At 41.5% G+C, this 20,759-nt stretch overlaps 1 long non-coding RNA gene across 1 annotated transcript in view; it reads left to right on the forward strand.

The window, feature by feature from the left end:
• Positions 1-20,294, forward strand: part of LOC125755041 (uncharacterized) — a 31,506-nt gene extending 11,212 nt beyond the window's left edge. Inside the window, exons 4-8 of the long non-coding RNA XR_007410541.1 lie at positions 15,285-15,308; positions 16,410-16,473; positions 17,895-17,980; positions 18,332-19,408; positions 19,978-20,294. This is a non-coding gene — a long non-coding RNA (uncharacterized LOC125755041). The remainder of the gene's footprint in view (positions 1-15,284; positions 15,309-16,409; positions 16,474-17,894; positions 17,981-18,331; positions 19,409-19,977) is intronic.
• The last annotated feature ends 465 nt before the right edge of the window (positions 20,295-20,759 follow it).

The following is a 20,759-nucleotide window of genomic DNA, read 5'->3' on the forward strand; positions in this document are numbered from 1 at the left end:
AAGGCATTCCCCATAGAATACAGCGTGGGATTCTCTATGACCTGCTCTTGACCCACCTCCTAACTCCCTCACTCCGTTTTAGCTGTTCTGACCCTCTTGATGCGTTTGTACTTGCCAAGCTGTGTCCAGTCTCAGGAACCTGGACTTGCTGTTCCTCTGCCTGGAGTCCTCTTCCCTGTTATTGCAAGGCTGACCCACCAGTTGGACTTTGACTGAGATATGCCCTATTAAATAATGGCACTTAGAAGGTGCTTCATATTCTCTCACTTGCTTTATATATTTTTTTGGTAATTTTTATAACACTTGTCATTATCTCAAATTATTTTATTCACTGAATTGCTTACTACTATAAACTGAATTGTGTCCCTTCAACATTCATAGATTGAAGCTCTAATAGTCTACAGTTGGAAATAAGGTTTTTCAGTGCATTTAAGGTTAAATGAGGTCGTCATAAGCATGGGATCCTAATCAATAGGATTGATGGATTTATAAGAAAAGTAAGAGAGACAGGGATCTCTCCCTTTCCCTGCACACATGCACCAAGTAAAGGCCTTGGTGAGGACATAGTGAGAAAGTAGCTGTCTATAAGCTAAGAAGAGAGCTCTTGCCAGGAGCTTAGACTTCTAATCTCCAGATCTGTGAGAAGTAAATGTCTGCTGTTTAAGCCTCCCACTCCATAGTATTTTTTTAAGATTATTTATTTATTCATGGGAGAGAGAGAGAGACAGACAGACAGAGAGGCAGAGACACAGGCAGAGGGAGAAGCAAGCTCCATGCAGGGAGCCTGACATGGGACTCGATCCCAGGACCTCAGGATCACGCCCTGGCCCGAAGGCAGGTGTTTAAACCACTGAGCCACCCAGGCTGCCCCTCCATAGTATTTTGTTATGGCATCCCAAGGAGACCAGTACACTTATGTATTTACTATCTGTCTCCTCCCCACTGAAAATAAATGACATAAGGTCAGTGGCTTTAAGCACTCAATGCTGAGCCCCAGTGCCTAGAACAGTAGCTGGTACAGAATCCATGCTCAACATATGCTTAGTGAATAAGAGAAATAATGCCTGAATGGACACTGCAGGAGCTGTTTGTGATCTACCCATTTTTAAAAGTTTTATTTAAATTCCGGTTAGTTAACAGAGTGTAATATTAGTTTCAAGTGTAGGATATAGTGATTCGACGCTCCCATACTACACCTGGTGCTCATCACAATAAAGGTCCTGCTCAATACCCATCACCTATTTAATCCACTCCTCTCCTCTACCTCCTCTCCAGTAACCATCAGTTTGTTCTTTATAGTTAAGAGTCTGTTTCTTGGTGGAAGAGGTGGAAACCTCTTTCTCCCACATTTTTATTGGTTTTATTTCTTAAATTTCACATGAGTGAAATCATATAGTTTTGGTCTTTTTCTGATGGATTTATTTCTCTTAGCATAATACTCTCTAGCTCTCGCCAAGTCATTGCAAATGGCAAGTTTACATTCTTTTTATGGCTGAGTCATATTCCATTTCCATTCATCAGTCAATGGACATTTGGGCTCTTTCCATAATTTGGCGATTGAAGATGATGCTGCGAAAATATCAGGGTCCATGTAACCCTTCAAATTAGTATTTTTGTATTTTGGGGATAAATACCTAGTAGTTGCTGGATCATAAGGTAGTTCTATTTCTAACTTTCTGAGGAAACTCCATACTGTTTTCCAGAGAAAAACGTACCAGTTTTCAGTCCCACCTGTTGTTAAGAGGCTCCCCTTTCTCTGAAGCCTCATCAACACCTGTTGTTTCTCATGGTGTTGATTTTAGCCATTCTGACAGGTGTGAGGTGATATCTCATTGTAGTTTTGATTTGTATTTTCCTAATGATGAATCATGTTGAACATCTTTTCATGTGTCTGTTGGCCATCTTGACCTATACATTTTTAAGATAAAGAATCTAAAGTCCAAATCAGCTGGTAAGTAGCATTGCTGGGCTCAAATCTCTGAGCCCCCGCATAGCGCTCACATCAGCTACAACCACCACTTCCTCTAAAAGAAATTGATGCAAATGTAAATTCAAATACTACTTTTAACAGTATGACCATTTTTTTTTTTTTAGTTTATTTGATCCTCAGAACTCCAGGGTTGCCAGAAGAATATTATATTTAATTTAAATAATAAAGAAACCTAGGCTCTAAGCAGTTCTGATGTTACCAAGACTATTCAAGTCAGGCAAGCCAAATCTCAGTCTTTCATAGCCATGAACATTCTGTCTTTGCTTCTTGAAAGTAATTGAAAGAGAGTCAGGGAGGAGCAGGAAGGCAGGTGTTGCCTTCCCACTTAAAAACTGATGAAAATATACTTTGAAATGTATAATGACATAGAGGAGGGTGAGGTGATCATCCTGGAGGGAGGCAGGCCATGGTCTATGAGCAGTTCCTGATGTAGGAGATAGAGTTTTCAGGAATATCAGCAGCCTGGATTCCAGGATCTATCTGTGACCAAAGCAAACCCAGCCTTTCTGGACCTTTGCTTCCCAATACTAAAAAGGAAATCTTGACACTATTTCCTGCCCAAGCTACTATTTGGCCCTATCCCTCTTTCATACCTCCCTTCAGGGACAGCTGGAAGGTTGCCCTGAACTTGAGTCCAGCCCCCTGGCCAGGACTCCCCTATGCCTACCTCCCCAGAGGTAGAGCCTTTCCTGGCCTCTGGCCTGGATGAGGGACATGGGCCTGCAGGAGAAGAGAGATTGATCATGGCTTCAGCTTTTCTTCTCTTTGATCGGAAGCCTGCCCTGGGACATTTTATCAGGACTTTTGACCCCAGACATCCATCTTTCTACAAACCCAGCTGCTCCCTGCACCCTATCCCTAGCCCACCCTGGCACAACCCTAGAGAAATATCCTACAGGATCTGAAATTGCAGAATGGCATGCAGTGAGGAAAGCACACAGCATGGCCTCTACAGCGCCCTGGCACACAGGAAACACAGAAGACCCACGGCCACTTCCCAGTTTTGCTGAAGCAGAGCAAAGAAGTCTATGGATATTCTTGGAGGTGTCGAATCTGCAAAGTGAGGGGCTGTTACCAGGGGATAGTATTCCCTTTGAACTGGAAGGTAGAGCTTCAGAGTATGTAGCACACACTCCCCACAAAAATTTCTTTTTTCTACAAGCATAAGTAATCATTTAAAGTGGAAGAATAATTCTTCTCTGATTATTAATTATAAGGAAGCTGATATACAACTTAGATTAGATTTTTTAAAAGATGTACAATATCCTTGTTCAATGTTTATTTCTCAGAGTCTTGAAACGCCACCAGCTAGTGTCCGGTGTGCATGGTAGGATAAGGTGCATGTTCACCTGCAATGTTATCTTGCAGGTGGATGCTTCCCGAGAGTGCATATGCAGCTCCTGAACGGAGTGATGTGAGGTTCAAGAGCTTGGTGCAGAGCCTTAGGAGCAACTTCCTATAGACCTTTAAGAAGTTACTTTTCATGGTGATCTGGGCTGTCAGCAGCCTCCAGGTACATGCTCATCTCCTCCGATTAGCTCTTGCACAACATGCCCCACTCTCTGCACATCTTCCACTTTTATTTGTAAAATAGAAAACTAGATTTCTGTCTCATGAGGTTTCAAACCCAAAAGACAAAAAGGATTGTTAATGCCCAGCCTCACTTCATTACATGTCCCACACCCTGGGGCAAACAGAGAAGAAATTCAATGACTTCCCAGTTAGTCTTGTTCAGTCAGGGTAGAGTGTTCTTCCTCAAAATAGTCTTTTCTCTTCTATCCTTTATACAAAATTAAAATGACATTATGTATTTTTTTAAGATTTTATTTATTCATCACACACACACACACACACACACACACACACACACACGAGAGAGAGAGAGAGAGAGAGAGAGAGAGAGACAGAAAGGCAGAGGGAGAAGCAGGCTCCCTGTAGGGAACCGGATGCGGGACTTGATTCCAGAACTCCAGGATCACGCCCTGAGCCGAAGGCAGATGCTCAACTGCTGAGCCATCCAGGCATGCCTGCATTCTTTTATTTTGTAAAGGATTTTTATTTCTTTATTTGAGAAAGAAAGAGCAAAAGCATGAGCAAGGAAGGGACACAGGGAGAAGCAGACTACCCAAGGAGCAGGGAGCCAGAGATGGGACTCAGTCCCAGGACTTCTGGATCATGATCTGAGCCAAAGGAAGATGCTTAACTGACTGGGCCACCCAGGCACCCTGTAGTCTTTCAAATTCTGTTTGTTGAATCAAGTTGAATTCAAGACTGTTCTGAGAGTATCTATCCTTTTTTTCCCCTAGAAGACATATAGTTTGAAAATAAAATGGGCAAGCCTTGGAGATACACTTAAAGTGCGTGATAAGACGAAGGGAGTGGTGAGCAAGAAATTCTACATGTCTGCCTCAAGGAACTGGTTGGATAACGGAAACATTTACTGAGATAACAAAGACTATGTAAGAACAGGTTGATGAGAGAAGAATAGCATTTGGAACATTTGTTTTTGGATCCCAGTGGGCCATTGCAGTGAAGCTGTCATGGTAACAGTCTGTTGCTCCCAAGAGAGGTCTGGGCTGGAGGTGGGGATCTGCATATTGTGTTGGCACATGGACGGTCTAGATGCCACGGTGGGGGTGAGCTCGCCAGGGAGAGAGGTTGGCTGCGTAGCTGTCCTCCTGAGAATGTTTTGCAGAGCTCAAGATGCCCTTAGGGAGGCTGACGTCCCCTCTAACCCTCGAATAAAAGTATGCATTGTTTTAACATACCTTTCACTCCAGCTTGTAGGGTTATGTGGGTAATAATGGCTTCCTTGTTTCAAATTGATTTGTGAGAAATAAGAGGTAGATTTATGTAAAGAAACCATTTTCTTTTAAGATTTTATGTATTTATTCATGAGAGACATAGAGAGAGGCAGAGACACAAGCAGAGGGAGAAGCAAGCTCCGTGAAAGGAACCTGATGTGGGACCCACCCCAGGACTCCAGGATCACACCCTGAGCTGAAGGCAGACACAATCACCGAGCCACCCAGGCATCCTGAACCAATTGTTTTTAAAGCTGATGGTCCACACCTAGCTGCAACATCATTTTATTGATTTATTTATTTTTAAATCTCATTTAAAGGGCAGTTTAAAGCTTACTATATAATCACATCTGCATACAGTGTTCTATTTCAGATCGTGTGAATTTGGTAACTCAGAACAATCTATATGCATTATATAAAAATCACTAACTAGATAATTGCAAATTTAAGTAACTCTGCTTTCTTGATTATAGAAACATTTTTAGATTATCTCTTCTAAACGTAGTGGGAATAATAAAATTATTAGTAGTATTGGGTAGAGTTAGATTTGGTATTTGTATAAAGACTCCCATCCTCAAGTACTCTGCTGCTTGGTCACTCACACACTGTCATTAGCCAGGCAAACACAGTCGCTCTTGCCTGCTTTGTCCAAAACACTCTTGGTGACAGGCAGTCTCCATATCTCCTTCCTCTTCTATCTCTCCTTCTTTGTGCATTTTCCCTTACAGAGTCCAAATCTCATTCATTTTGGTTTGTTCAAAACTAACTAGCAACTCTCCACCTCAGCTGTTCCCCCACCTAACACAGCATCCCATTTTCATGTTCAACTTTATAAATAAGAAGTGAAAAAAAGATTTCTAATTTCTAACCATACCAAAATCCGAAGTTATGCATCTTATGGTATGGTTAGTCATTACAATGGCCTTACTTTTGTCATCCTTGTCATAGACTAATGTGGCTGTATCAACTGTCTAAATGGAAATATTTGCATCTCCAGCCTCATTCTTTTACATCCTCCAGAGTCAAAAAAGAAACAGATATTAAAACACAGAATATATAAATATATTAATTCAGCACAACAAGTGTAAGTGGTGAGCATCCAGCCCACCATAGAACCCATCAGATGTGTCTGAACAAATGCTATAGCTTCCACTGTTCTCTCAGGAATCATCCTGCTCAACAGTCTCTTCCTTCAAGCTCAGGAGACTCTAAGAGACACAGCTCAAAAACTACATAACAGGAAAACAAACAGAACTAGGTCTGTTTGATGAGAGAAGGTATGTCATCTCCCTGAGCCTCAATGTCTTCATCAGTGATGACCTGTGCAGTTGGCACCAGCGTCCTGGCGCTACCACGGGGAGCTCTGTTTGGTAGGTCTAGAGCAAGCTTCAGCAGCTGCATATTGAAAATCTCCACAGTGATTGCAATGCCCCCTAGATCGATAAACATTGGTTTGATTCAGTACTTCTCAAATGTTATTGTGCAGATTCTAATCCGGTATTTCTAACATAGAATCTAAATTCCACATTTCTAACAAGCTCTAAGAAGTGCTGACGCTGCTGGTACATGGATCGAAATTTGAGCATCAAGGTTCTAGATGTTTCTAAACGTTGCATATCAGAACCATTCAAGTCTTCCTGTGTTCAATAAGATCCATGGGACTATAAGTAGAACCTCTGTCCTAGCCAAGTTACATTAGTGTGACCCACGCTGGCTCATTATTCAGGTGGTGTTCCTATGCGATATGATTAATGACCCAAACACTGTAAAAGGTTAGAGTTCATTAATTCAAATTACATTGACAGTGGTGAGACTGTCATTGGTTCCTGGGACTCAGTTTCCCAGAGCTACTATAGTTCTTTAACCTGATGATCCTTGTTTTCAACTTATTTTTTTTTTTAATGTTCAATCTTATTCCAAATAAATCTATTTTTTATTTGTCAAAGTATCTTTCTCTCACCTACAACTAAAGAGGCTTAACTGATATTTCTGTATGTAAATATATAACTTCCCAGAATTACACACAACCTACATTTTAGTATAGTTTTCTTGCAGTGATATGGTGGTAAACTACCTACCTTATCTCACATCTCTGTTCCAACCTGGAATTCCAAGTCTTAGAGAACATACCTGTCATTTACTTCTGTTTATATATTTCTATTTGATTCTGCATAAAGAAGTTCTCTAAGTCAGGATGTTGATTAAATGATTCTACAGAAAAGGTAAAAACTTCTGCCCAAGCTGACTCTTACTTCTTAGAAGGATTGGCTGAAGTTAAACTGTGAAGCAAGCAATGTGTGATTAGCATTTTCTTCTTCCTCTTCAAGCTCTTTGTTCACCTGTTTTTATCTCTAATCTCCTCAACATTCACCCTGTGGGGACATATAGATCAAGTATATTCCAAAGACTTTCACCAAAGAACCACTTTCCTGTCTGACTCTCAGCCCTCCTATCTGCTTTGTAATATAACAATAGACAATGAAGAGCCGAAAGTTGACATCAATGGCAAATTATAGTTCAATAAATACTTGAGGCTTTTGTTCTATACTAGAGATGGAAACCAACAGTGGGTTTTATGCACATGTGCCAGTATTGGTTAATGTGCAGGACAAATGCAAGACTTGCTTCTCTCTTCCCTCCCATCTTGCTTCAACATCTCTCTCACCCACCCCCACACACATACACTAATTACTCCCTACGGATGAGTCAGTGTGGCAACAATGGCTACTACATCTTCTATCTCACATGCTCTCCTTACCAGGAGATCTTGGCATCCTAACCATGGAATGATGATGCTCCTTTTCCTCCCTCAAATGTGACTGGGTCTTGGTGACCACCTTGACCAATGGAGTGCAGTGAAAGTGACACAATTTGACTTCCAAGACTAGCACATAAAAGTGATACAGCTTTATCCTGGTTCCCCTGGAATGTTTGTGCTTGGAAACCAGACACTATGATGTGAAGGAACCAAGAAGCCACATGAAGAGGCCACATAAAAGTGACCTGGCCAATTATCCCATCTGGGGTCCCACACGACAACCAACGTCATTGAATGTGAGCAAGGAAGCCTTCAGATGGTTTCAGACCCCAGCTGTCAAAATGTCTCCAGCTTTCAAGTCTTCCAAGCTGAGGATGAAGGCATTGTGTAGACAGAAGCCAGTCTATTAGCATAATCCAAGAGCACAAGGAAATAGGTGCTGGTTCACATTGGCAAATTTGGGGCATCTGTTAGGCAACATGATAACTGGACAGTTGGAATCAAGGACAGGAAATTCCAAGTTCTGGGTCAAGGCTTAGCTACACTGCCCAGGGTTAGTTTTCAGAGGAAGCACACGAGGGCATGGCCCCTGTTCTTTCTTACTTAGTCGTGCGGGTGTAGTGGTGAGTACCCAGAGGCCAGATAGTTTTTCTCTCTGAATGTCTCACTTCTTCTTATTTTTAAAAAAAGTGTAATTAAATAAACAAACAAACAAATGAAATTCAACTGAGTGAATTTTAAAGATCTTCCTGGCTTATTCAATAATCAGTGAATCAGGTAGCAGCCAGTATAATAGACAGAAAGGATCCCTAGGGGCTGTGCAATAGGAAAGACTTGCAGGCAGAAGGGAGCCAGAACAAGGAAGTTATATTAAACAAACAAACAAAAAAGCAGATTGGTTATGTCAAGGCCACTTTTCTTTAAGGATGGAAGGGACTACTACATTACCTAACTAGTGCCCATTAGGCAATTCCTGATTGGTTGACTATTCTATTTCTGCGAGAGGTGAAACTGTAATTAAGTCAGTTTTGTGACATTAGGTTTTTAGCATGAGCAACTCCATTTAGCACCTGTTGTCCTGTTCTTAACGATTTCCCTCTTTCGATCAGACTCTGTGAATCAGTGTTGTATGTAAGTGATGAATCATTAAATTGTGCCTCTGAAACTAATTAACTGTGGTAACTAACTGGAATTTAAATAAAAACTTAAAACACTTGAGAAAAAAATCACAGATTATTGTGCAATAATCATTATGTATTTAACCAAAGTGATTATAGAAAACATTAAAGTCAAAATATAAAAGTATTACATAGTTGTAAAAAAAAAAACTTAGTATTTTTTAACACCAAGAAAACTGGGCAGCCCGGGGGGCTCAGTGGTTTAGCACTGCCGTCAGCCCGGGGTGTGATCCTGGAGACCCCAGATCGAGTCCTGCCTCAGGCTCCCTGGATGGAGCCTGCTTGAGTCTCTCTCTCTCTCTCCCTCTCTCTCTCCCTCTCCCCGTCTCATATGAATAAATAAATAAAATCTTAAAAAAACACTTATTTTTAAAACTCTTATAATAGCAACTCAATTGTAGCCAGATTGATTATATACAAGGTAAAATCCTCTGTTTCTCTCTCTTCTCAATCTTTTGTGCCATTTTGTCCTTTATCTCTTTCCCACTCTGACATAGCCAGTTTTACTTATGACAAATTTACTTTATTTCCTTTAACAGAAATGCATCTGTGTAACTCATATCTTTGCTTAACTAAAAACATCCTATTTTCATGTATACAGAGGTGTTTCCATTATTTGTAGTAGTTTTAATTATATTTATTAATTAAAATTCTTACCTCCTAGAAACCTCAATTTCTATTGAAAACTAAGAATCATGCAATTATGAACTTTGTTACATAAACATTCTTTAGATTGTCAAATTTATGAATACATTTTAGAATTTTGAAAACACACTGTCTCATAGTACAATTTTTCGTTGTGGCACAAAATGTTTACTACCAGACCCAAATATATTTTGTTCCTGTTGTATGAGGTTGAAGACAAGTAAACCTATGCTCAATAATTCATGTTTCACTAATTTATGTTATTTGGAAATGCTCTATATAGTCAGTGAGTTATCATTTAACTAACTTAGCAGAACTCTAAAGTCTCAAGTTACCAAAAAAGATTTAGAAAACTATTTAAGTAGACATACCATAAAACATAATCATGGCTAAAAAACTTTACTAAGAATTCTTATCCCACTTACACTATCTAGATCCCTTGTTTTTAACACATTTATACTACTCTTGAAAATTTCACAAGACAGTAAACCAAATTAGTCATCATGTCAAGTTATTTTTCTTGCTGACAAATTTTGTGGCAGAGGTAACATGAACTTACTTGACTAGCAAACACAAGTAGAATAAAAAAGATGTAGGTCTATATTTAATGCTGATTACTCCAAACATGCTTATTTTAACCAAAAAAAAAAAAAAAAAGAAACTTAACTAGAATTTATTTACCAAAGATTACTTTAGATTATTGCATAAGTTTGAAAAACATTTGGGTTAGTTTCTATATTTTTTAGAGTTTTAGGTATACTTTATTTGATAAGCACTTATTTTTAAGCCAATTAAATAGAGCTCATTTACAAATTAATTTTGGTAATACCATCTGGAGATAGAAAAATATCACACATCTCCAACATTCATATATACACATAAGCAAAGAGACACAAATAGAGATCTTATAGATTTTATTTTAAAATCTTAGCCATAAGACAGGTATGATAATGCAAAACTCATTCAGTTAAAAAAAAAAAGTTGGATCCAAATTGTGTTTTTGGCATATGGAATATGTTAAGTTTACCTGCTCAGATGACTTCAACTTTTACTGAGATTTGTGGGGAAGGCTTTTAAATTTTTTCATAGGCCTAGTTTTCAAATAGCCTTCCTTCCTGCTTCATTCCCTCTGATAAGAATTATCAGATTCATGGATACTAGATAGGACAATCACATTTCAAAGACATGGGGAAAGAATACAAGTTCCCCCAAGAAGGACTTTTATTTCCTAAAGCCAGAAATCTTACAATCTCTATAATCTTTTTGAAATGAAAAGGGGAACTTTGAGGATTAGTAAAAAAAAGATAGATGGGCTCTGAGTTCCTTCCAGAGTTGTATTTTGCTCTTGTAAAGGCTCAGTTTGTAAGGCACAGGCCATTGTGTTTAATTCCTCAAAGAATTGGGCGGTGACCTAAGCAAAGGGGTTGGCTACCTATCCAACTATGTTATCTTTAATTTGCTTCATTATATCAGAAGGTCTTTAAGATGGAAATCAAAAGATTCCTATATTCTAGATTTAGACTTTGTCTTTGGAATGCTTTTCTTTCCTTTTTGGTACATTGTTTCATTTTAGCTTAGAAGAGAAGGCCTTAAAAAAAAAAAAAAAAAAAAAGAGAAAACCTAAAAACAAAAGTCTTATCAGGCTCTATCAGCCACCAATTTGGCCAACTTCTGACCCTAAAGCAACTTTAAAAAATCTTTTCAAATATCTTATCTTGTTAGGTTTCAGCCAGGACAAATGGTAAATGTTCCTGGTAGTACTGAACACCCCCATGGACCCAAAGCCTTCCCAAAGAGGGTGCAAAAGGTATTACTCTCCCAAGATCCAGAGCCAGTCTCCAAATAACTTAAATAAAGATTTAGACAATTCTCCTGAGAACTGAAAATGGTAGGGCCCGAGATATAAATGGGGTGCAATTACTTTTCTGCCTGGCCTATTTTGAGAAAGGCTGAGAGAGAAAGGCTCAATAACCAGTGGGTCTGGATTTGGAAAGGAAGGGGCAGGTGAAATTTTACCTCCTTCTCTCAAATGGGAATTGTAGGCAGAGATCCAGAAGAGGGACTGTGGTACGCATTCTTACTGTTCACCGGCTTCTGCCTGTGTCTCTAGGGTCCCATCTGCAGACTCAGAGTTGGGAGGTAAAGTTAAGAGTGTAGCTCCAATATCTAAGAATTTAGCAAGATTTTCCATTAAATTTAATGTTAGTTTCCCTTTGGTTGTTTAAGGGAATAACTGGTAGCAGTTTGTGGAGAACCTCCTGAAGTCGTGTCCGACCTTTAAGGGGCCCATTTGGGGGATTCCTTTGAAGGCAGATGAGGAGAGATCTGTGATGCCACTAACTTTTCGAGGCTTTGTGTGTGGTCTTCTAGTCTCCTCAGAGAGGAAGAGCGATTGAGATAGAGGAGTGACAGACTGTAAGTACTCAGGTAAAGGACAACGGGGGGGGGGGGGGGGGGGGGGGGGGGGGGGAGGTAGGAGTCACATCAGTCCTGTCTTTTGCTTTGTAGCTTTCTTTTTCTTTTTCTTTTTTTTTTTTTTTAGCTTTTTGCAATAAATCTTTCAATAAAGGCACTTTGAAATCCTAAGCCTTATGCCTACCAACTAAAATAGGCATCCCATTTGGGATTGGGATACTTATTTTAGGTTTGATTTGGGAACTCTTTCTTTCAAGTGCACTTCTTAAATGAATTGATCTTAACAGGTTGGAACATTCCTTATAATGGCCATTCTAATTCTAGGTTGTCTGAGTAAGATTTTGCTATCTTGGTAGATATCTACAGTTTCTAGGACCAAAATTCTTTGATACAAAAATACGCTGTTGCATTGGAAGGTGGAATGTTGAATTTTTGGGGACTTGAGGATTATTTATTTGTTTATTTAGTAAGCCTTAGGTCTCTCAAAGACAAATTAATATCTAAGAGAGAATACCACTGAGTTGGGGACTATGTAGTGTTTTACCGTGTTCTTCATTGCACAGAAATTTCTTGAGGTTGATGTGTGACCTAGTGTTGATTTAATCCATTCCATAATCAACTTATTCTAACACAATAGTCAGAGCTAGGTGGTAAGTGCTCTAATGTCTTTTAAGTGTTCAACCTGTGCCCACAAATTTTGTGGCTTTAGATTCTGAGATTCTCATTAACAATGAATGTATCATTTCTTTATCTCATATGCACATTTTTTATTTAAATTAAATTAATTAACATATAGTATATTATTAGTTTCAGAGGTAGAGTTCAGCGATTCATCAGTTGTATACAACACCTAGTGTTCATTACATCACGTGCCCTCCTTAATGCCCATCACCCTGTTACCCCAACCTCCCACCTCCCTCCCCTCTAGCAACCCTCTGTTTTCTTAAATTCCACATACAAGTGAAATTGTGTGATAATTATCTTTCTCCAATTAACTTATTTTGCTTAACATAATACCCTCTAGTTCCATTCACATTGTTGCAAATGACAAGATTTCATTTTTTGATGGCTGAGTGATATTCCATTGTGTGTATAGACACACACACACACACACGCACACACACATCTTTGTCCATTCATCTGTTGATAGATATTTGGGCTCTTTCCATAAGTTGGCTATTGTGGACATTGCTGCTATAAACATTGGGGTGCAAGTATCCCTTCAGATCACTACATTTATATCTTTTGGGTATATACCTTGTAGTGCGATTGCTGGGTAATAGAGTAGCTCTATTTTTAACTTTTTGTGGAACATTCCATACTGTTTTTCCAGGCTTGCATTCCCACCAGCAGTGTAAGAGGGTCCCCGTTCTCTGCATCCTCACCAACATTTGTTGTTTCCTGACTTGTTCATTTTAGCCATTCTCACTAGTGTAAGGTGATATGTCATTGTGGATTTTTTTTTAAGATTTTATTTATTTATTCATGAGAGGGAGAGGCAAAGACATAGGCAAAGGGAGAAGCAGATTCCCTATGAGAAGCCAGATGCGAGACTCGATCCCAGGACCCTGGGATCAGGACTACAGCCAAAGGCAGACACTCAACCACTAAGCCACCCAGGCACCTCCTCATTGTGGTTTTGATCTGTATTTCCCTGATGAGTGATGTTGAGCATTTTTTCATGTGTCTATCGGCCATTTGTATGTCTTCTTTGGAGAAATGTCTGTTCACGTCTTCATGTACACATTAATAGAAACCAGCAATAATCAAGGAAACAAGTATGGATACCAGCAATAACCAAAGACATGGTACTGTGGGCTGGCCAAGAGAAGGCTTTAGCTGAGTACCACCAGCAGTTCCCAAAGTGGTGCTATGAACTATAATCCAACAGACTCCAACAAATAGGAACTGCAGATTAACAAACAGGAACTATCAACTAATCCAGCAGATCCCAACCAATAGGACTTGGGTTCTAGGTAGAATTATCTGCCAGCTGAAGCTGACCTGCTAAGCTCTGACTGGAAAGCCAATTAGATCAGGAGCTCAACACAAAGAGAGCAGAGCTCAAACCCAAGAGGAACTTACCCATTGCCCTCAGAAATGGTAAGAAAGGCAGAGAACTCAAAAGGTTCACGGGTACCCATGCTGTGGTTTCTTGTTCCCCTAAAGCTGTCAGAGTCTTCTTTAGATCCCACTTCCACTTTAGTTTAGCTTCCACTAAACTATTAAAAACACAAAACTCAAATGAGTAAAGTTTAAAGATCCTATTGGTTTTATTCAACAATTCATGAATTGGGTGGCATCCAATCCAGCACATAGAAAGGTGTTAGAAGGTGGGGAAGGAACTTAAGTATCTCCCAAACTGACAGCATTAGAGAATTAGAGATTAGAAAATGAAGCAGGTTGCTCCATATAATTCACATAGTTTATTCAGGATAAATTACTAATGGGAGGATACGTCGGAGGACAATCTACAGCTACATAGAGCTACATAGTCTCATGACTTAGTCCCATGACTATAGAGCAAGGAGAAGTGCAGATGGGCATTGCAGTGAAATCAAATGGTTCTCACATACCTCAAAGGGCTTGCATGCACCTCATGGTCAGCTAGCCTTTAATTAGATCTTTTGGAACTACCTGTACTTCAAGAAGGGAAAAGACTGTGTTATCTCTAACAGATTCAGGGGAGGCCAAAGCAAGCCCCTCCTGCCCCCACCTTGGAGGGTATTTCTTAGATATGTATATTAACCTCCACGGGGCCTGGAACACATAATCCCAAGAGAGATCATTGAGTAAACAGCAACAAGATGGAGGGCAAAAGACGCTGATCCCGGGACTCCAGGATCAGTATCATCAACACTCCTACAAAAAGAGCTGTAGGGAGCTATACAATATGAAAGACTTTTTTTTTTTTTTTTTTTTAATAGGCAGAAAGGAGTGAGAACAAGGAACTTATTTGGATTGGTTATGGTGAGGTCACTTTCCTTTAGCCGGGTGGAGGAGGCCTATCAGGCCGATTACTTCACTTCTGCTGATTAGGCAATTCCTGACTGTGGTTTAAAATTTCCTTTCTGGGAGAGCTGAAACTAGAATTGAGTTGTCTCAGTTTTGGTAATGTGGGGCTCAGCATAAGTGATTCCATTCTGGGCCCATTGTCTTTTTTTTTTTTTTTTTTAGTAATAACCAAGTTTGACCTGTTTTGCACTGGACATTGCAAACCTGTCTTGTGACTCCATTTCCTCTGGCCATAGTGGAGATTCTCTGGGTCGTGGTGGTCGTGAGCTCTAAAGACCAACTGCGCGGGTATGGAACCCAGCAGCATTTGTTCTAAGATCTAGCTGCTTCTATGCTGTCTACTCATGAAGAATTCCCCATTGGGTACAACCTAGTTTACTGGACTTCTATTTTGAGGCTTGAAAACAAAGTCTCAATTAATAATAAAATATTACTTTCGTCTCCTTTGGTAGTTTAACCTATGCATTTATTTTCCTTAGGGATCTCATGTGGAGGAGAGAGAGGTGAGTTGAACAAGAAGAGCTTTGTGTACGACTGCATTTCCGAGCCAAATGCAATTATAATAGCATGTCATGAGAACTCTCTAAGAGCATCAGGAGAAGAGATGATTTTGAGAGAGAGATTCCCTACGTTTCTTGAATCATACACCAAAGTCCCATATGGGGACTTCCTACAAGCGAACCCAGTTCCATATTATAAAGCCCTGAACAATTTCCTTGCGAAGACAGCAGGTGAACTATGCTATCTGGTTGAAAGTTATTAGGTGGCTTGATAAATTAGCTGACCAGAGCTCCAAGGTGTCTCTTTCAGGTGTGTATCTCAGGTTTGTAAGAAAATTTAAATAAAATTCAGACAGTCTCCTTGCATCTTACGTCACATTTATTTAATTTTTTAAAGATTTTATTTATTTATTCATGAGAGACCCAGAGAGAGAGAGAGAGAGAGAGAGAGGAAGAGACACAGGCAGAGGGAGAAGTAGGCTCCCTGCAGGGAGCCCGACGTGGGACTGGATCCCAGGGCCCCAAGGTCATGCCCTGGGCTGAAGGCGGCACTAACCGCTGAGCCACCCGGGCTGCCCCTTACATCACATTTAAAAGGGTGATCCTTCTCCTCTAAGAAAACTGTGCCCAGACATTGGCAAGGACATTGATGTCGTGAAGCCAAGAGGCAGTAATCAGGAAGACAGACCCAGAGACCAGGCAGCGTAGCCACAGCAGTGCGAGCCCTTCAGGAAGGATGTTCTCCGCCTCCACAGGGGCTGTCAGGACCCCAACCTGCCAGGGGCAGCATTTGGGGTCAGCTGCAAGAAATAAGCAGGATCTGCCTCAGAATTTCTCAAAGTATATCTCATAGAATAGGTTTCATTAAAACTTTCACACGAGTCAGCTAAGTTTTGGATCGAGGGAAATCCGGTTTCTTTACTGCAGGGATCTTCAGCATATGGATTTCACAAAATTATTTGACCACAGGACTTTTATTCCCCAGGAAACTTAAAAAATGCTAATAATTTCAAAGTGTTAAGAAGTATTTTCCCTGAATGGTAGGAGTATGGCTGATTTATATTTCTACTGTTTGCTTGTCTGTGTGTCATTTATCTTTTATAGTGTCTACATCCTGTTTTTATGGTGAAGGAACATATTTTAATACAGTGAAAACTCTCTGCCTCAGGTGAGGCTAAATCCTGAGAGCAGTGCACTGCGTCCAAGGATGGGAAGGAGTGCTTCCTGCGGAGGAGGAGGGGTGCTGAGGCTGGAGCTGGGCGTCCTGCTGATGCTCTGGGTGGAGACCCAGGGCTGGGGCCTGAGCACAGCTCACGGGGCCCTGCCTCGCTCTCGTCCTCGGCCTCCCCGCACCGTCCAGATTCCTCTGGGACAGGGGTGGCCAAGGGACAGCTATGACCTCTGCCCCCATGATCCCTCTTAGCCAAGAGGCTTTTCCTGAGCTCAGGAGCGGAACTCTCGGACCTATTCCTGCAGCCAGTGGTGGTGCGTTGGAAGTGTTGATCCGTTGCTGAAGGCAGCTAATCCCTAACTGAATTTATATAAACAAACAGGAATAGAAACTTTAATTTTTCTGAATGCTTACTAGCATTCATTTTTTCCTCTCTAATTTTGAAAAACATAATTAAAAGAAACAGAGGATCGTGTGGCAAAGACACTTTACAGGAACATTTATTATGCAAATAACCAAATTAATTACACGCATTTGCATCTTATTAAGTATTGAGGGAAAAAAGCAGCTTAAATAGAAAGGAATTTATTTCTACCAAAATGATATTAGCCTGAGAGGAAGGGTCAGAACACAATTAATTTGGATTGGGGTTTTAAATCCTGCTTAGGAATTCTATGGTTTTACAGAGAAGTTTTTCTTGCTTTGACAATGATTGTTTTAAATCATAAAAATCAAAGAAGTGTTTCAAAGAATCCCACAGTTCCTGCCTCCACCTTTGACACCTTAATGCGCTCATGCTGTTATGTCCAATGCCCTCTACGACTGGGAATTTGCGCAGCTTTGACCAGCGCACTCCTTCGTCGAGGCATTATTCAGACAGCATTGCTTGCTCAGGGGCAAGGCCTCGAGATGTCCTTCGGTTTGAGAGGCGGCCTTCCTGCAGTTACCCCACACTCACTGCCTCGGTGACGTCCACTGGCCGCCCTCAGAGCTCCTGCCTCGGTCTGACCCCAGTTGCAGGATTCGCTCTGGCAGCTGCTGGGCCCAGCCCAAGGTACAGGTGACACCCTCCCTCAAGAAGGCTCTGGGAGGCCTCTCCCCCCCCACATCCACATCTCCTCTCAGGTCACTTTTCACCCCCAAACACACCTTTCTTTCCTACTCACTACTCCCCTCAGCTTCCTGTTCCTTCCATTGGCAATTCTCACCTTTGTCTTTTCCTGAAAATGTTTCAATGGCTTTTAGCAAACAACAAGCAAACAAACAAACAAAAACCCTTGGTATTTTAAATTTGAATTCTGGCTCTAAGTTACTTGCAGCAGAAAGAAAAATATTTTTAATCTATTTTTCCAAATGGTGGGTTTTTTTTTTTTTTGGTTGTTTTTGTTCTGTGTTATGTTTTGTTTTCTTTATGGCAGCACCGTTCAGATTTGCTGGCTTTGGAGGAAAGAACCTGGGTTTCAATTGTAATCCTGCTTCGCTCCGCTCAGTGACCGTGGCCAAGGTACATGGGCTCCTGGAGTCCCAGAGTCTTCACTGGGGAAAAGAACAATGACCCCTTCAGGTCTGAATCAGCCCAACATGTTTCCATGAACAAATCTCAGCAAGCAAAGAGGGTCTTCTAGATTAAAAGTTCCCTTTACACAAAATAATACTTAGCTAAAACATGACAAATACTGAAAAGCAGAACGAGATATCAGAAAAGGGAATATATGAATAGAGCACAGCACATGGCAAATGTCTGTATGTTAGATAATAGTATTTTGTTTATTTTTTTAATGGCATTCTTTTGAAAGAGTAAGCTGAGAGGTTACAACAAAAACAAGTAGATAAGATTTTTTTCCTGCCTCTTCAGGGATCCAAGGGCTTGGTGTGAAAGCAGGCCTATCTGAGCAAAGGCTCCAGGAGTTTGGACGCGGCCAAAGCCCAGCCGTGCTGTGGGGTCAGTGGTCGGCTGAGGACAAGCATGCATCCGGGTGGCAAGGTTTTGCCAGAGTGAATGGGTGCAAAACAGTGCTCAGCCCAGCAAAAGAAGGCCCACGGCTGTGTTCGGTAGCACCGGACGGTGCACCGAGCTGTATCACCTTGAGACCTGACCTGTAAAAGCAGGGAAATGGGGTCAGAGAGCTGAGGAATCCCAGAGCCAAGCCCATAACAGGAGGAGGGCTTGAGAGGACCAGACGTCTGAGTTGTGAAGGATCGAGCCCGGCTGCTTTCGCCTCTCCCATCGGTGAACGCCAGGTGGGCGCCAGGTGAGCGCCAGGTGAGTGAAAGTCAGGTGCGGAGAGGGCCACTTGCCTGCAGCTGAGACATTGCAACTGACGGACACTCGACAGGGTCCTCCCCACAGTCTCTCTCCTTGGTTTCTTGTGATTCTTGCCAAGTTTATGGAAAAAGCTGAAAAATCAGCTGAAAGTGGTGGCTCCTTCCCAAAGTTGGTGTCACCTATCCTTTGGCTCTTTCCCTTTCTCTCTAGTTTCCTATTTTTTCTTCATTGCTCTGGTTCCTTCTTCCTTTCCAGCTTTCTCTCCACTGCAGCTGCCTTTTGTTTTCTTCTTGCTTTTACTTCCTCCACCTCCTCTGCTGCAGAGAAGGAACCTGTGCTGTTTGCAGCCCAGCCTCCAGCCACGCTTCCTCCTCTGACCACCCACTTGAGCCCATGATGGGAGTGAGTAACCCCACTATCTGTGGCCTCCCCCAAGGACCTGGCTGCTGCCCGAGCCCTGACTTCTCCCCCGAGTCAATAAATGCCCACTATTTCCTCGAAGCTCCTTGTACTCCAGCTTCTGTCACTAGGGAAAAGACTTCCCAGATCCCAGCACTGGCCACTGACTACATTTCCAAGATGTGACTTCGCCCTCATTCTCCTAAAGTCCACATCCCAGCCGGACGGAAGCGCGCCACACCAAGCTGGTTTTCTTCCCCCAACCAGGTCAGAGCCCTCCTAGTTACCCCTTGGCACCCTTTGTCCCTTAGTCGCTGCCTTTGTCCTCTTGCAAGACATCGGCATGCTCCCTGTTTCCTCTGCCCCCACCCCCCCCACCCTACCCCCGCGCTCTGCTGTGAGCCCCAGAGGCCAGGGCTGCTCCCTGCTCCCAGCAGCCTTCCTGCTACTGGCTTGGATGACTTCCTCTTCTCTCCTTTCCTGCAGCCTCCCTCGCCCTTGCTCTTCCCCACTCGCACTGATGCTTGATTAGGGAACAACCACCCTAAGGGTTTCACTCATTCACTCCCCTTCTGATGGATCCTTTTAAGACTCAGGGATCCTCAGAGCTCTAGGCAGCTTCATATGTAAATGAGGCCTCAAAGCCTTGTGCTCAGGGCTGAAATGTGTTTTATAAGATAAGAGTAATTTTTCACAAACCAGAATAAATCAGTGTAATGGACAATAGAAGTAGAAAGGTCACACTTTACACAAGGGAGTGTCCAGCCTCTCTGTGGCTGGGTGCTCGGAGGGGCCTGTACATCACGATGCTCATTGGAGATACTCTTAACTTTCAGGTGAAGACGTTCTTCTCTGAGAAGCCCTTTGTGACTATGGGATAGTGAAGCCCTCTGAGGACCCAGAAAGGGGCACACACTCCCGCCTTGTCACCCGGCCGCCACCTTCTCCATTCACCGAGGAGACAGCGATGAAGTCATTCACTTCAGTTTCTCTTGCTGTGAACAATCTGCATTGTGTGCATATAAAACACTTCCAAAACATGTGTTTGGGGTTAATCACACCAAGATTTCTATAAAAGGGTGTGTAATTGTGTCTAAAAGACTCGGATAATTTAGAAAAAAAAAAATCATTTTCTTCCAAAAGCTTCACTAAGTAAAACCATTTGTTTTCCTACTATAGCATCTGAAATTCTTGCTCTCTACTCATTTAAGGTAAATATTTATTTTTGAGGTGAAGCAAAAAAAAATTGCTAAAACAATTATGAAATAATTGTCAATAAACACAAGATTTCCATGGCATGTTAAGAGGAAGACTGAGCAATTGTCCAGGAAATAACCAAAAATATCCAGATGACCAAAGCACTAGGTTTTTAAAATTTTATTTTATTCTTTAAATTAACATGTTATTTAATTTTTAAAAATTAATTAATTTAGTAATCAAGGGCCGAGCGGCAGAGGGAGAGAGAGAATCCTCAAGCAGACTCCAGACTGAGCCCTGAGCCTGATGTGGGGCTCAATCTCATGACCCTGAAATCATGACCTGAGCTGAAATGAAGAGTCAGACACTTAATCAAATGACCTACCCAGGTGTCTGAAAGCAGTAGGGTTTTTATTTTATT

This window comes from Canis lupus, chromosome 5, assembly GCF_003254725.2.
Source record: "Canis lupus dingo isolate Sandy chromosome 5, ASM325472v2, whole genome shotgun sequence".
NCBI classification, from domain to species: Eukaryota; Metazoa; Chordata; class Mammalia; order Carnivora; family Canidae; genus Canis; species Canis lupus.